The sequence below is a fragment of the Gigantopelta aegis genome, unplaced genomic scaffold (genome assembly GCF_016097555.1).
Source record: "Gigantopelta aegis isolate Gae_Host unplaced genomic scaffold, Gae_host_genome ctg2749_pilon_pilon, whole genome shotgun sequence".
In the NCBI taxonomy this organism is placed as follows: Eukaryota; Metazoa; Mollusca; class Gastropoda; order Neomphalida; family Peltospiridae; genus Gigantopelta; species Gigantopelta aegis.
In genome coordinates this window covers 1349-19478 of record NW_024533021.1, presented here as the reverse complement: position 1 = coordinate 19478, position 18130 = coordinate 1349, and the positions used below count along the sequence as shown (strand labels likewise).

Here is an 18130-nt window from a genome sequence, read left to right as displayed (position 1 = left end):
CCACAAACTAAATCTACCAAACAGTAATACTAAGCAAACAATATATCTAACACAGAAGTTCTATGTCCAATGTTTGGTTAATGGTACCAGCCCTATCAAAGATAGAGCTGGTACCATTAAGTACTAGCCCCTGAAGCTGATGTATGCACCAAATAACAAATGTAAATCAAAGAGAGTAACATAAAACAAACAAAACAACAAGAACTAGTACTCAGAACTAAAATAAACATAACGTAAACCAAATTTTCCAAAAAAAAAGATTACATCTACATCTTAAAATTATAATAATGTAGTTACAACATTCTTATCCTTTACTAAGCCTTATGTATTTGTGGTTGAATACTATAATACTTTTATTCCTTTCGAAACATGTGACACCTGCATGGTTCTTTTGCTGAATAAACTAAAATTATATGGAGGTGCAATGAGGAAGTTTGTCTTCCATTATAACATTTTCCAGTAGTTTTACGAAAATAAAGCAAAATATGTATCATTGTACAGAATCAGCATTTTTCGTTAAATTGGAAACCTCAATAATAATATAATACTATAATGTGCTATAATATAATACAGTCATATATACAGTTTTAAACACATCTGTTAAGACTTTAAACCTTTTTGTACATGTGTACTCATTGTACAAGCCAGTTACTGTATATTTCAATTCCATATTCCATAAATTGTAGTCTGTTTAAGGCAACATATCAGAACAATTATTATCTAAAAATAGTTGAATTCATATTAATTTACACCTTTATAGTTCTTCATATAAGAGACTTGCTAATAGAATGAAATGCACTAAAGTTCTTAACCTCGCTTGCGGTCTTATCAGCAACTTCAAGTGACGTAATCTCACGTGATGGGGAGGATGATTATTGATGACTCAGCATTTCTCTTCAATCTGCCATCTACTGGGTACTTTGCACTCTAATTGACAAAAAAGGTCCAATACTTTCCAACTTCTAAGTAAAAGTTAGTAACTCTCCAATGACAGCTATGGTGCTAGTATTTTTAGTTTGCGCTCAATGTATCGACAAAGATAACTGCCAAAAATTAGTAAAACTGTCATAACTTTCCAAAGAAGTATTTTACAAAAATTCTAACTTTAAAAAGTTTGAAAATGTCATAAGCTATATGTAGGAGATTTTTATTGAATTCTCGAGTCTTCACTGAAAACTGTGCTTTTTTTTCAAAGTTTTTTCAGACTTTTAAAGCTTTTTGTTCGTTTGACGTTTTCTTTTGGCAGTATTCTTAAGAAGTACAGAAGTTTTGCTACCTCCACTATAGTTTGGTGGCTACCAGTGCTGTGTTTGCCGAGTTAAAGCAGTTCAAAGCCATTTTCCCCGGTAACAGACATACATACATGATACACACACATATGCGCCCACGCACAGCGAGGTTAATAATATAATACAGTCATATATACAGTTTAAAAACATATATTATTGTTATCTAATATTTATAAGGTATGTAACTATGGGCTACTAAAATTTATAGATATAAATCTTCAAAACAGTTTGTTATTTTACTTCACGACCAGCAACAAACACTCGTACAATATTGCGATCATCACCTATAAATATAAATAAAATCATGATATTTATATAGGGTATAAACAGTTACATATAGATAGTACCCTCCCTTCAACAGCAGATGAAATGGCTTAATTGAAATGTGAGACTATTATATATGTTATCAACTTACCAAGATATAAAAACTTGCTTAATATATCCTGTATATAGTTGTTATTATTAGTATTATTATAACAGTTAGTAATACCTTAAAATCATCATCTGGAAAAATATCAAAATCTCTGAAGCCTTAGTATCAATTACTAGTGCATCAAACTGCTTGCCAACCTATGTATCAATTGTTAATTCATTGTAAAAATTGATTGGTTGATTTAACCAATATATATATATATAATATATTATAGTTACACAAGTGCATATAGCAAACTATTTGATGAAAAAGTAAGCAATTATTGTTTGATTACTAAATGCATTATAACATTATACATTAGTAGTGTTATGTTTGTTTTGCATATGTAAACTGTATATAATAACAATGTATTAGTTAAATAAATAAACCAATCAATTTTTATTGTGTTTGTCATCATGAACAATAATTAATACCTGAAAGTTTCCTATCTGATCATCTAAACACAAAACTAATTAGATTTCAATTTAAAATATAGTAGTGACTGAATATTAATCTTGTGGCACACCTAGAGTTGCCATAAAAAAAAGCTCATCAAGAGTAATAGGATCATATTGTTGTTTATGCTGTTCTTTTGACTGTCGTTGTTGTTCTTCATTCTTGATATAAATACTTTTTGAAGCAAGTACAGCATTTCTTATAGCATCAAGAATAGATGTTGAAATCCTCCAGAAACATCTATGAAAGAAACACTTAGTAACATTTACCTCCATATCAAATACCTGTTCCAAGTCCTATTTTCATTCCTCTTGACAACTTATCTTTGGCATCCATGTGACCACTGCGAAGACTGCATAAATATAATTTAGAATAACCTAATAAGTCATTCAATATACCAAAAGTTGAGAGAGGACAATGTGCAAATGCCAACTTTTCTTTCTTTTAGTACTTCAAGTTCTTCATTTGTCATATGAACACAATGAGCCATGTAAGTCTAAATGAAATAACTCTTTAATTTACTTATGCTTTATGATAATTAAATACTTTCTCAGTAAGCATTCCAACTTTATCAAAATTTTCAGTGCAGTTCTTATAATTAGGATAACAAACATTGAGAGTGTAGTCAATCTCACTCAATGCTCACAAATGACTCTCTAATTATATATAATGATGTCATTATTAACATGTCATAAAATATTACTTGAATGTGTAGATCTTTTCTCTGTAGCAATTTGTGCTATTGCCTCATCACGTTTCGTACATGTTGGTGAAAAGCGAGGAGTAATAACTGGCTTGATGAGAGAGGATTCTGTAAATCAATTTACTATTAAGACTGATTGGTTGTCTTAACTAATTAAATGTAGCTAGTACTTGTGACATATATATACCCATTACTTGATTAATAATGCTAGCATTATTAATGATGTAATAGTGTATATTTCTTGTCATAACAATATGTACCGACTAAAGCAATAGCTCTCAGATAAATAAACTAAGCCTAACTTTTGATTATATAAGCCGCAGAACTAGAATCATATTGATAAGTAAATATAAAAAATGTGTATGATTTGCTTAAATTATTAGGAATTCATAAAATTATTGTACAAAATGCTTTGCTAGCTATAGAACCAAACCATTAGAATTCTATAATATTTCCCACTATGTTGTATGACAGGAAAGCTGGGTGAACAACATATAACTTGATAATTTGAACTATAGTGAACATTCAAAGATTACTTAAACAACCAATTATATTTTACAGAGAAATAATTAATTCATTATAGTCTATTGTCATTAATATGTATATACCTTCATTTCCTTTTACAAAATCAACAAATGCTATGGTATCTTGAATTGAGTCTTCTGTTGTCTCAATGTAATTAGGAGGGGAACGACAATCCATATTGACTTTACCAATTAAAGCTCTTTGCCCAATATTTAGCTTAATGAAATTGGACGTGTATAACATGCATGAATCCCTATTATAACTATACTTACAAATGACTTTACATAACTCTTTAGTAGATTCCAAGTGAATGGTAGCAAAGTAGCTAGCAGTAGTGGTACCATTACAGAGAGTACGTCTCTGAGTTTATAAAATAATTAAATATTAATCATACACATATAGTAAGTATCACGACCACTACTTGAGGATAAACTTCATGAGCTACTGCAGTGTCTGAGATTTTTGTCTCTGTGGGAAAAGTGTATGTCTCTAGCCAATCCAACAGTTGTTTTCATATCCAGTTCCAGTGAATCGATATTGTGGTGCATGAATGTGTGTGTCAACAAAACCAGGCATCAAGAACTGACTACAAGTTAACAGATCTATATTAATGGATTATTTTATTGCAGTTATTCATACCTTGGCAGTAATGTTTGTACATCACTATCATTAAAACCCTAGCTCTTTTGTAGCTGAACCAAATTTCTTCCATCATCATAAAAAATAATCTATTATATATTATAAAACAAACATTTTGTAAAGGTTAATTATACTAAACAAAGCAAATACCTGTCCATCGTCTTCATAGCCAATAAGAGCATCACTAAGCACTTCAATATCGTTTGCTTTTATACTGTGAACTAACCTTCCTCGAAAACACTTTCATGCTTGAAGTTATCAACGTCCACGATTTTTTTAATTTGATTCGTTTCCGAGCGCCTTAGCAACGACAAGCAAAATCCTCACTATTATATTCTTCTTATTATAATTTTATATGAATCGGTCCACTTGGGAATGCAATAATTGCTTTACAGGAACCCGGAACCACGGGTATGCAAAAAAAACGTGATCAGTTATTTTCACCGTGAAAATTTTTACTATAAGTTCAGCAATGCGTAAATAAAAGAAAAAACAACAGACATTTTTAATACAGTTAAAGAATGTGCATAAAATGTCTAGAACAGTGTTAAAGTTGAATAAGATCGAAGACTAATTTAGAAGCTAGGTAAACAGAAATTATACTACAAGTACTAAAGTTTACATTATAAACTAAAGAAATAGGTCAAAATTGCATTTGTCATTAAATCTAGCATAATAACGGGCGATGCAAACCCTGTGTATTCACATATTCCTATCACTGTAAAAGTTAATATGTCATTTTAACAACTAATTTGTAGTTTACGTGGATGGATTACTATGGAATTTAGAATTCTTGAGAATTGCTCACTATGTAATTTAATTTGTTGGTATCTTGCATGTTTACATATAAACAAACTATACAATGACTAATTCACACATAAATCCTAAATTCCATAGTAATCAACCCATGTAAACTACAAATTAGTTGTTAAATGACATATTAATTTTTACAGTGTAGTTATAATAATATGGTCTCGTACCTAGACTCACACTCTTAATGCTGAAAGTGTACTAAGTGAGTGGGCGTCTGCTAATGGTAGATGATAAACAACATAGTAATGTGAAACAGAACAAACAAGATAGACAAGACAAGTTAATAAGTTAAAATTATGGTAATTGCATAACACTCATCAAAGAGTGTGCAGTACTACAAACATCACAGCTAAATGATTGGTTATTTTAATTGTTTGCTGAACATATACATCACAGATAGCTACCCTTAGCCTCAGTTGTCACAGATGCAATTTCAACTAGAGCTCTATTTAACATGTTATTTCAATATGGAACTCCTTACCAATGAATGTACAGACTCTTATCATTAATTTAATCTAGCCTGTTCAAATGATATATACAGTATTGTGCTCCTTGTGTGTACATGTTACAAACAGAAATTTATGTAAATAATGATATGAAATGATTAATAGTCCACCACAAAAAAATGTCTTTGCTGTGTGGTTGTTGTTCCAAGTAATTGTTTACTTATGTAGCTAATTGTATTCATAACTTCTCAAGTACCTAATGACACTGCTCATTGAGCTTACAAGAGAAAGTTGCATGCTTGACTCCTATCTCCCTTTGTGAGACTAATATATATCACTCATGATACAATATTGTAATATCCTCTGGGAGACACTTTTGTGGTATTATTTCTGAATATATATAGAAAAGTATTACTCCATTCTATCATGAAGTCTAATATTATTGTTCACATGTATCTCAGGTTTTAAAGTGTTTATTTTTGTTCTTTGTCATAACATAACAAGAGTCTATACTTCCAAACAAAAAGATACTCTATACTTTATTGATGAGGTTAATGTTATCAAACTATCTATCATGATTCAATAACTAAATCCTAACACAGTTATTATATGAAAAAAAAACAATCAAATCAACAAAAATCAAAACATTCATGAAAGGTAAGATGGAGTTGAAATATCTCAAACATATCCTATAAAGATTCTGTATCATTTTGTTATCCTCATTGTTTTGATAATGAATAAAGATTTAGAATAGTAAATACAATTAAATTTTTTTCGTGTACCACACAAGTTGTTTTTGAATGGTAACAATAACAATTTATTTTATTGTCATTAAGCCATTAAGAAATTAATAAGACAAAGGAAAAATTATATAATAGAATGTCGTTTTTTCTATTGTCACATGTCTTAATAAGATTAATGATATAATAGTCAAAAAAATCTACCAAAAAATTGATTTATTATATTTTTCACACATTTGGTTATAATAATTACATCAACTGTTTATACATCATATTTTGTTTGGAAAAAAATCATACATATGCACAACTATTTCGTAAAAACAAAACTACAAACATAGGACTAATTTCAGTACTTAGGATTTCCACTGCTCTTTGATGATTTTTTATTTGTCCTTCATTTTTTGATGAACCTCAAGACATAACAATGATTATTGTGACATATAGATTAAAATGCATATATATGTATGTGTTGTGTCTTTCTAATTATCTTATTGTTTTGATAATGAATATCAACTTATAATAATAAATATATTTAACACCTTCTTTTTATGCCACACAAGTTGACTTTGAATGAACAATCTATTTCATTGTTTTCAAGCAATGAGAAATGTGGCAAGGGAAGTTTTCAAGCAATTGAGAATATGTGGCAGGGAAATATAAGAACATTATATGTCATTTTCCTTTGTCCACACTATCTTATGATAATTTTAATAAGGTGATTATCACTTTATTATTCACATATTTGGTTAATAAAGGACTGCTTATACGTCATTTTGTTTGCAAAAATAATACATATAAAATAAAACTACTTAAGATTTTTTATAAAAAGCAAAGTAGCACAACCTTAAGAAAATTAATTTCAGAATTTAATTGGCAATATAATAAAAAATTCATGTGATTAGTATTAGAAGAAATAACATGTTTAATTGCACTATTTCAATCTGAAAGAGAAGTATATTAAGAAAGATTTTGTGTTTCAAGTAAAGATTGACTCATATATGAGTCAATACTTTACTTGAAAACAAAAATCTTTCTTAAAATCAATATAAATTGCTAATGAGGACTATAAATATCATCACAGCTAAAACGAATGGTTAGTTTAAATATTTGCTGAACATACACATTACAGATAGCAGCATACTCTTGCCTTAGTTGTCATAGACATATTTCAACTAAACTCTATTTAACATGTTATTTCAATATGGAAAACTCTTTACCACTGAAATGTACAGACTCTAATCTATTAATTATAATTTAATCTAATCTAGCCTGTTCTAATGATTAGTTACTTACTGAGAGCCAGCACTCCATTATTGTTAGCACTATTGCTACTTGTGTGTACATGGTTTTCAAACAGAAATTTATGCAAATAATGATATGAAATGATTAATACTCATCAAAAACTGTCTTTGCCATGTAGTTGTTGTTACAGGTAATTGTATACCTTATAGTTAATTGTATTCTAACTTCTCAAGTACTTAATGATGGCCTCTACGCTGTACACTGAGCTTATAGCTTATAAGAGGGAGTTTGACGCCTTCCTCCTTTGTGAGACCTATATATATTCACTCTTAATACAATATAATATCCTCCTGAAAAACACTTTGAGCTATTATTTGTGAACATAAATAGAAAAGATTTATTCCATTCTATCATGAAGTCTAATATTATAGTTCAAGTGTATCTCAGGTTTTTCAAAGTGTTTAGTTTTGTTTCTTTTGTCATAAGAAGAGTCTATTCTTCCAAACAAAAACATACTCTATACTTTATGAGGTTAATGTTATTAAAGTAGTATCAATGATTCAATAACTGAATACTACTAAAACAGTTACTATATGAAAAAAAAACACAAAACAAGTCAATTCTAAACAATTGATAAAGGTAGGGGTGGAGTTAAAACATCTCAAAACATATCCTATAATGAATTTGTTTATCCTCATTGTTTTGATAATGAATAAATCTTTAAATAATAAAATACAATTAACATTTCCTTGTGTACCACACAAGTTGTCTTTTGAATATCATATTTTTATTGCTATTAAACATTAAGAAATGTGACAAAGGTAAACTAAAATTCTAGATAATAGAATGTCAATTTTTTTCTTTGTCACATTGCTAAATAAAATAATAATATATATGATAATCAAAGCTTGATTACCACTATTATATTATTCATACATTTGGTTAATTACAACAACTACTTATATGTCACAATTTGTTTGTAAAAATAATACATATAAATAACTACACAACAATTTTATAAAAAGCAAAGTTACAACCTTAGGAAAGAGTAATTTCAGCACTTAATTGGCAATATAATAAAAAATTACTAAATATAGCAACACACATAATAACTACTCAAGTTTGATTATATACAATAGTTTATTTTAGTACTAACAGCAGAATCAGCTTATGGAATAATATTCCAACGCTCTTTAATGTTTTCATATTTGTCCTTCATTTTTTGCTGAGCCTAAAGATGATAACAATAATTATTGTGACATATAGATTAAAATGTCTTCTTACCATAACAGTGAACTGATCTTCACATGCTAAACGTACACGTTCAGCTGTTGCTGGAGTCTGAAGGTCAAAGACTAAACTATAACCTCTCTCTTTACGAGCTACTCTAATAGCATCTTTAATAGCAAACAGTACAGATGCAGCTAAGAACAAAGGAGGTTCACCAACTGCCTACATCATAGAGTACATGAACACTAATACAAAAAGAGATGACTACCTTTGAAGAAAAGATTGCTCGTGGATTAGGGGTGTGGTCCATAAGTGAAACATTAAGTTCAATAGGGATATCACTACATGATGGTATTTTATATGCTCCAGGTCCCTGAGTAAATAGTTTACCATCCTTTAAAAACACACACTCCTCCATTGTGAATAATCCCAAACCCTGTGTAAATGCTCCCTCAACTTGTCCAATATCAATAGCTGAATTAAGACTGTCACCTACATCCATTAACAAGTCACTACGAAGTACCTGTATATTATGTACATAATAATTAGTGAAGGAACTAAACTGATAATACCTTGAAATCACCAGTCAAAAGTATCAATCTCTACTTCAGAACATCCCACTCCATAACAGTAATAGTTATATGGGACGACCTCGGCCAGTCTTCCAATCAAAGTCTATATCTTCTGTAGCATAGAAAACCTTGAGCTGAGAGATTGATACGATCACAATAGCAGAATGTACCTACATTAAATTAGTATATATATGTATAAAGTAGATCAATCAAATGTCTTAAATATTATACCCATTTCTCCCAACCAGCATGAGGATCTTTGTCCTTGTAAGGCTTGAGACGACCCATGATTTGATCGCAAGCATTCTATAGAATAGATTGTCGTAACAAATTGGTTTAGTAAAAAAGTTTACTTTGAACTGCCCATTCCATAGAGGTCAGAAGAAGAAGAGGCAGCTGTAGGACTAGCATTAGGAACTTTGTCAGTGGCTGTATCATTTAAGTAAATTTTCTCAACAGGAATCTCCAGACAGTGAGAACAAACTTGAATCATCTTAGTATGAAGACCTATAAAAGATACACTTATTATTATCTACATATATTATAGTATGATCATATGTTGCATGCTTAATCATATACCTGTCCCATTTCCCATTCCTCCATGTGTCAGAAGAACAGACCCATCTTTATAAACTAGTAACAATGCTCCACCTTGATTTAAAAATTTTAAACCAAATGCTATTCCATACATTGTTGGTATAATAGCCAATCCTCTCTTCTTCCACTGATGTTTTCTATCAGTATGTAGCAAAGTGAATATAATATATATAGATAATACAATATATACCTGTTAAACTCATCTATTGTTTCTCTCTCATAATAACAACAATCTTGTATTAATCTTTTCAACATTCTTCAATATGACAGTCTTTAACAATCAAACCATACATTGTATGTTGTCCCTTCTCTTATCAGGTTTATCTCACGTACCTATATTACAGACTTATTGTGAAAGTATATGGATGGATGACATCATACTTTGACTGGATCCTGTTGTAATGAATGTGCAATCCTGTCTATAACATCCTCCATAATGGCCATCCCTTGTGGTCCTCCAAATCCACGGAAAGCAGTATTTGATGGAAGATTTGTCTGACAAACTCTACCTCTTACATGTACATTAGGTACATAATAAGCATTAGTAGAATGTAATACAGCTCTTTCCATCACCTTACAAATAAATTATTAATAACATAAATATATTGTATTGACCCTACTGGAACAGAAAGATCAGTTGAGTGGCCTCCATTAGAAAATAATTCTACTTCAAATGCTGTGATTTTCCAGCAGCTGTGTAGCCCACTTTATACTTACCAAGAAATGGATGTCTATGACCAGAATATAGCATGTCCTCATTTGTTCTAACATAATTCTCACAGGTCGACCCACTCTGTAATAATTTGTATAATGAAGAGCAAGTCCTTTAAATAATTTACTTGTTAGCTACTATGCTATAGCTGTGGTCAGTGGTGAAAATCGAGTTTCTTTTCCTCCAAATCCTCCCCCTAAAAATTAAACCTAACACTATGCCATTTTAGTATGTGATAATACACTTACCAATCCTCTTTACTCGACATATTATTTATTTCCTGGTACTCCTAAAGCTTCAGCAGCCCATAACTGAGCTTCACTACACATTGTGAAGATGCAATAATCTCCATTTCCTCATCTTCTCCTTTTGGTATTGCAATACAAACATTAGTCTCCAAATAAAAGTGTTCCTGTCCTCCAGTTCTCATACTACCTTCACAAGTAAGTACTCAGCTGAGGCTAATGCTGACTGAACCTCACACAAGTTACTTTCACGACATTCTGGATATTTTTCAGGGAGGAATTGTTCTTTCTCAATTGCTTTCTATTAGAGAAAAGCATTTAAGATCAATAACAATGTCCATACATGTATTACAATACCTCAATAGTCAGTACAGCAGGAAGGTCAGTATAATTAACTTTGACTTTTTTAGCGGCTTGTTGTGCTAATGGTTGAGTGTTAGCTAAGACAATACCTATGATCTGACCAACACTAGTTACAACACCATGTTGAAAGACATGTTCATCTTTCATTATCCCTGTTAAATTAGAGCCAGGTATCTTGTGCACATACAAACCCTCTACCTATATAGAATATTAAGGACTTTACACATACAGTAAATGCAGCTTTTATAATGATTTTATAATACACAAAGCATACCTTCATCTCATCCAAACCACTTGTATCTATTGTGAAACTTTGCATGAGCACGTTCACCCACTCAGTATTAATGCTGCATAACTCATCTCAAAATGAGGGTAGATCATCAATATATTTTGCTTCTCCGATGCTTGTTTAAGAGCTGATAAGTGCATCATTGGTCTACAATAGTGTCTCTTGATGGCTGTGATGTAGATATTCTTGTGAATCCTTGACTACTCTTTGAGACATCTCTTTGAAATGGGCTTTAAATGTAAAGAAAATAATTATAATCTCTAATGGCAGCCATTTACAGTTGATTACTTCAAATGCTGAGTTCTTTTGAAGACACAGATCAGGTGTATACTACTGTTTTGTTACAAACAAGTAGAACTTGTAAAAGAAAGAGAGAGAAGACTAAGTCGATAGTCTGGCATACCACCTCGAACAACAGGAGGTAGGACTAACTCTTCAGCTAAATTACTACAACCAAATTCAAGGACTTCTTATTCCATATCCTATAAAGGGGAATTTCATCATTATTACACATTATGTTTACTGACCTGTTAACCAACTCCTTTTGTGTGTTCTGTGCCATTATAGTCTTTTCATCCATACCACCAAATGCAATGTGACATGATTCAATAATCTGTCCTTCTTCTAGTTTCACACACATACAAGCATTTTACAATAGATATGTCATCTTCTCTCGACGAGCTTTGTTTAAAAAAACATTATATGTTCATTCTGTAATGACAATTGCATCATAGATAGAAAAATCAATTTTTAAACAATATATGTATGTACTTTAATTTTGTGAAAGGAAACAAAACAGAAACCAGTACTTCATTAGGTAGTAAACTAGTTTTACGATAGCCAGGAAAGAATGTAGGATCTACTGTGATAGTACGTTGACCAGCTATAACAAAGAAATTGAGAAACAAAATCCTAAATGTTAAAATATGTATACTATAATGTGTGGTATGAAAAAATAATTCATTAGAATCATTACTAATAGAGTGTCAATTAACACTGTTGGTATGTGGTAAGTGGATTACTTACCAATAGAAGCAACTTGAAGTTTAGCTTGACAAGCTAACAATATTGGATTGAGATCAGAAATAGGACTGGCAGTGATTTATATTACCAAACTAATGACTAAAGTAAATATAATATGGAGATTACAAACAATCTAATACTAACAGAAACATTTCGGATCTGAGGTCCAGCAAACCAGCGTAACATTTCTACAATTGCTTGGAATACACCAGTTTGATATGAAGGTAATGATTGAGATTAACTCAATACAATACTCTCTCAGTTGACTAAAAGTCACAGAGGCTCCAACTAACAGTCCTTCATCTGTCACTTTTATCTCAAGTAATTCAGGAACATCAGATGGTGTAATTAATACTGGATAATGAAAACCTTTAATACGTGTTTCCACACCTATATCAATCATGAAAAAATAATTATAACTGCAATATTATCCTGTACTGACCAATTTCAGTGTTCCCCATAACTAATCGATATTGTGGCTCATCAGGATTGTTATGTTGAGGGTAACTGTCTCTCAAAAACAAGTAACTGGTTTAATGTAATAGGTCCTATACCATGTTACACGAGGGCCTTGTATAGCTAGAGCTAATGACTTGAATTTAACCTGTTTATATGTAGTATCATTAAAGTAATAAACTATAAGTCAGACTTTTAATTTAGGAGGAAATATTGGCTCTTGAGTTGTGTCTAGAGGAACAAATTTCTGTAGCATCAAACAATTTTGGTGACTCTTTATCTTGTCAGATTTACAAGGACAGTCAGAACAGAAGGTACGATATCCATCCAATATTGGGCGATATCCAGTACATCTACAAAGGTTACCCTCAAAACTGTGTTCCATCTCCTCTTGACTTGGATGTGAGTTGTTCCTCAATAAAGTATACATAGACATAACAAAACCAGGAGTACAAAATCCACATTGAGAACCATGTGCTTTAGCAATACGCTCCTAGTTTAAATTTAAGGTTAAATTTTCTTCAATTCATTTGCTAGTGTTTTATTTAATGTTGTTTGCAAAGCTCAATAATATGATGTAAGTCTATTAACTAGCAATAAATTAATACTGTTGTGTAGTGTGGATTGTTAGTGTGTTCTTACAGTACCTGACAAGGATGAAGACGTGTCTTTGAGCTCCCAATTCCCTCTACTGTTGTTATTGCTAAACCATCCATTGCACAGAGTGGAGCAAGACAAGCATTAACAGAATAATGTCTAAATTATTATAGAAGCCATTACTTTTTAATAATGATAGTAACAATTACCTGACAATATCCTTTTGCTGATCATAACGAGATACCATTACAGTACAGGCACCACATCCTCCTTCTCCACGCAGCCTAGTTTTTTGCTACCCAGTTAATCCTACTGTATAAATGTTGACAGTAATAAACAAAAAATACTGTCCCATACAATGACGTCGTAAGTATTCTAGCAATGTCATTTCTGGATCGGCATTTTTTCAATGATCTGTAGAATGATCGTATCAAGGACACTGTTGAATGATAACACACCTCTTTGCCGTTAACGAAAAAGCAGATTGTCCTCTCTGTTGTTCCGATCAGTGACTCCATTGATGATTGAAATTATGTTGATATTATCTTCTTGTGACTTGCGACAAATAGAAATAGGCGGAAATGGATACTCTTAGCGCTCCTTAAATATGAGGAGGGGTAGTAGTTACCACCCACGCTATTTTAACACTACACTTCGCCTAATTTTTTTTCAATAAAAATTCAAATGTTTTATGCTAGAAGAAACAACACGTTTAATCACACTACTTCAATCTAAAAAGAAGTGTGGATCAATACTTTACTCCAAAACCACAATCTTTCTATAAAATTGCAATACTCAGAACAACAAATATCATCACTGCTACACCATACAAATTTTGTAAAAATTGATTGGTTGATTTACCTAATATAATTGTTATACAAGTTGCATGTACAAAACATAAAATTTGATAACTAATGTATTTTAAGGAATTGATCTTTATAATGCACATAAATAGTAGTACATTAGTAATAAAAAAACAGTATTAGCTTGCTTTTTTGACAAAAAAAATAAGCTTACAAATGCAACCTGTATAACCTGATGGTTAAATCAACTAATCAATTTTTTACAGTGTAAAAAATGATTATTTTAAAATGTTTGCTAAACATGCACATTACAGTAATTACTGTGATTCAGTTGTCACAGCTGCAATTCCAACTTAAACTCTATTTGACATGTCATTTAAATATGGAAACTCCTTACCACTGTATATACAGACCTGTACTTCTCTCTCTTCATTTATTTTCTCATTTATTATCATACAGAGCTAATTATAATTTAATCTATCTAGCCGTTTTTCTAATATATATTTACTTACTGGTATAATATTCTATTATTAACACTATTGCTACTTTTGTCTACATGTTACAAACAGATATTATGCAAATAAATGATATGAAAATGATTAATAGTCATTCCAGAAAAGGTGTCCTTGGCAAATGTAAGTTTTGTTCCAAGTAATTGTACACCTATATACTTAATTGTAATTCATAACTTCTCAAGTACCTAATGACACTGTTCATTGAGCTTACAAAAGAGGGTTGACTCCTACCTCCTTTGTTAGAACTATATACATTCACCTCATGAATACAATATATACAATATTCAAGTGTTACCTCAGGTTTTAAAATGTTTGTTTTTGTTTCTTTGTCATAAGAAGAGTCTATTCTGTGGCATAACTATAAAGCATTGTTACAAATGTGTTAACTTAGGTGTAAATGTGTTTTATATGAAAATGGACTAATTATTATATCTGTGGAATGTATGTTTTGTACTATTTAAGTAACTGATTTTGTGATTTGAAATAATATAATTCTGATAGTTATACTTCGTCAAATACTACATATTCTTCCAATAAGAAGATACTCTATACTTTATTGACATTAATGTATTAAAGTATCTATCAATGAGTCCATAACTGAATCCTAAAACAGTTACTATATGAAAAAAACAAACAAAGACAAGTCCATTCTAAACAATTGATAAGGATAGGGGTGGAGTTTAAAACATCTCAAACATATCCTATAATGAATTTTGTTTATTCTCATTGTTTTGACAATGAATAAATTAATCTTTAGAATAATAAATACAATTAACATTTCCTTATGTACCACACAAGTTGTCTTTGAATATTGACAATAACAATCCTATTTTATTGCTATTTAGCAATTAAGAAATTTGACAAAGGTAAACTGAAATTCTGTATATAGAATGTCATTTTTCCTTTGTCACATTTCTTATTTAAAATAATGATATGATAATCAAAGCTTGATTACCACTATTATATTATTCCACACATTTGACTTTAATTACAACACTACTTTTATGTCACATTATGTTTGTAAAAATAATAAATTTCAAATAACTACACAACAATTTCGCATAATAACTGCTTATGGTCAATTACATACAATAGCTACTTTTTAATACTTAATAGAAAAATCAACTATGGAATAATATTCCACCATTCTTTACTTTAATGTTTTGAATATTTATCTTTCATTTTTTGCTGAGCCTGAAAAAAATTACAGTAACTATTATAACATATAGACTAAAATGTCTTTCTTACCATAACAGTGAACTGATGCAAAGACTACATTGTAACCTCTCTCCTTAGAGCTACTCTAATAGCAAACAGTACAGACGTTAGCTAAAAAAACAGAGGAGGTTAACCAACTGCCTACATCATAGAGTAATAGAAAACTAATACAAATAGAAATGAATACCTTTGAAGAAAAGACTACCTGAGGATTAAGGGTGTGGTCCCACAAGTAAACATTAAGTTCAATAGGGATATCACTACATGACTGGTATTTTATATGCTCCAGGTCCCTGAGTGAATAGTTTACCATCCTTTAAAAACACCACACTCCTCCATTGTGAATAATCCCAAACCTGTTGTAAATGCTCTCCCTCAACTTTGCCCAATATCAATAGCTGGATTAAGACTGTCACCTACATCCATTAACAAGTCACTACGAAGTACCTGTATATTATGTACATAATAATTAGTGAAGGAACTAAACTGATAATACCTTGAAATCACCAGTCAAAGTATCAATCTCTACTTCAGAACATCCCACTCCATAACAGTAATAGTTATATGGACGACTTCGGCCAGTCTTCCAATCAAAGTCTATATCTTCTGTAGCATAGAAACCTTGAGCTGAGAGATTGACACGATCACAATATGCAGAATGTACCTACATCAAATTAGTATATATATGTATAAGAAGATAGATCAAATGTCTTAAATACTATACCCATTTGTCCCAACCAGCATGGAGGATTTTGTCCCTTCCCTTGTAAGGTTGAGAGAGCCATGATTTGATCACAAGCATTCTATAGAATGATTGTTGTAACAAATTGGTTTAGTAAAAAGTTTACTTTGACTGCCATTCCATAGAGGTCAGAAGAAGAAGAGGGGGCTGTTGCACTAGCATTAGGAACTTTGTCAGTGGATGTATCATTTAAGTAAATTTTCTCACAGGAATCTCCAGACAGTGAAACAAACTTGAATCATCTTAGTATGAAGACCCTATAACAAGATACACTTATTATTATCTACATACATTAGTATGATCATATGTTGTATGCTTAATGATATACCTGTCCCATTTTCCATTCCTCCATATGTCAGAAGAACAGACCCATCTTTATAAACTAGTAACAATGCTAACCTTGATTTAATTAATTTTAAAACAAATGCTATTCATACATTGTTGGTATAATAGCCAATCCCTCTTTCTTCCACTGATGTTTTCTATCAGTAGTACAAAGTCAATAATATATATTAGATAGATACAATAATACCTGTTAACTCATCTATTGTTTCCTCTTCTTTCATAATAACAACAATCTTGTATTAATTCCAACATTCTTCAATATGACAGTCTTTAAAACAATCAAACCATACATTGTATGTTGTCCTTCTCTTATCAGGTTTATCTCACGTACCTACATTACAGACTTATTGTAAAGTATATTGGATGACATCATACCTTGATGGATCCATGTTCAATGAATGTGCAATCCTGTCTATAACATCTCCATCATGGCCATCCTTGTGGTCCTCAAATCCACGGAAAGCAGTATTTGATGAAGATTTGTCTGACAAACTCTACCTCTTACATGTACATTAGGTACATAATAGGCATTATTCGTAGAATGTAATACCGCTCTTTCCATCACCTTACAAATAAATTATTAATAACTAAATATATTGTATTGACCTACAGCAACAGAAAGATCAGTTGAGTGGCCTCCATTAAGAAAATAATTCTACTTCTAGTGCTGTGATTTTTCCAACAGCTGTGTAGCCACTTTATACTTACCAAGAAATGGATGTCTATGACCAGAATATATCATGTCTTCATTTCTGTCTAACATATTCTCACAGGTCGACCCACTCTGTAATAATTCATGTAAATAAACAGCAATTTCTTTAAATAATTTACCCTTGTTAGCTGCTACTGCTATAGCTTGTGGTCAATGGTGAAATCGAGTCTCTTTTCCTCCAAATCTCCTCCCTAAAAGATTAAACCAATATATGCTATTTGTCATGTGATAATACACTTACCAATCCTCTTTACTCGACTATTATTTTATTTCCTGGTACTCCCTAAAGCTTTCAGCAGCCCATAACTGAGCTTCACTTACACATTGTGAAGATGCAATAATCTCCATTTCACCATCTTCTCCTTTTGGTATTGCAATACAAAACATTAGTCCTCCAAATAAAAGTGTTTCTTGTCCTCCAGTTTCTCATACTACCTTCACAAGTA

The 18130-nt window shown here is 31.1% G+C and overlaps 1 pseudogene; it reads right to left on the bottom strand.

The window, feature by feature from the left end:
* Positions 1–9560, bottom strand: part of LOC121391619 — a 29601-nt pseudogene extending 20041 nt beyond the window's left edge.
* Positions 9561–18130: the final 8570 nt, after the last annotated feature.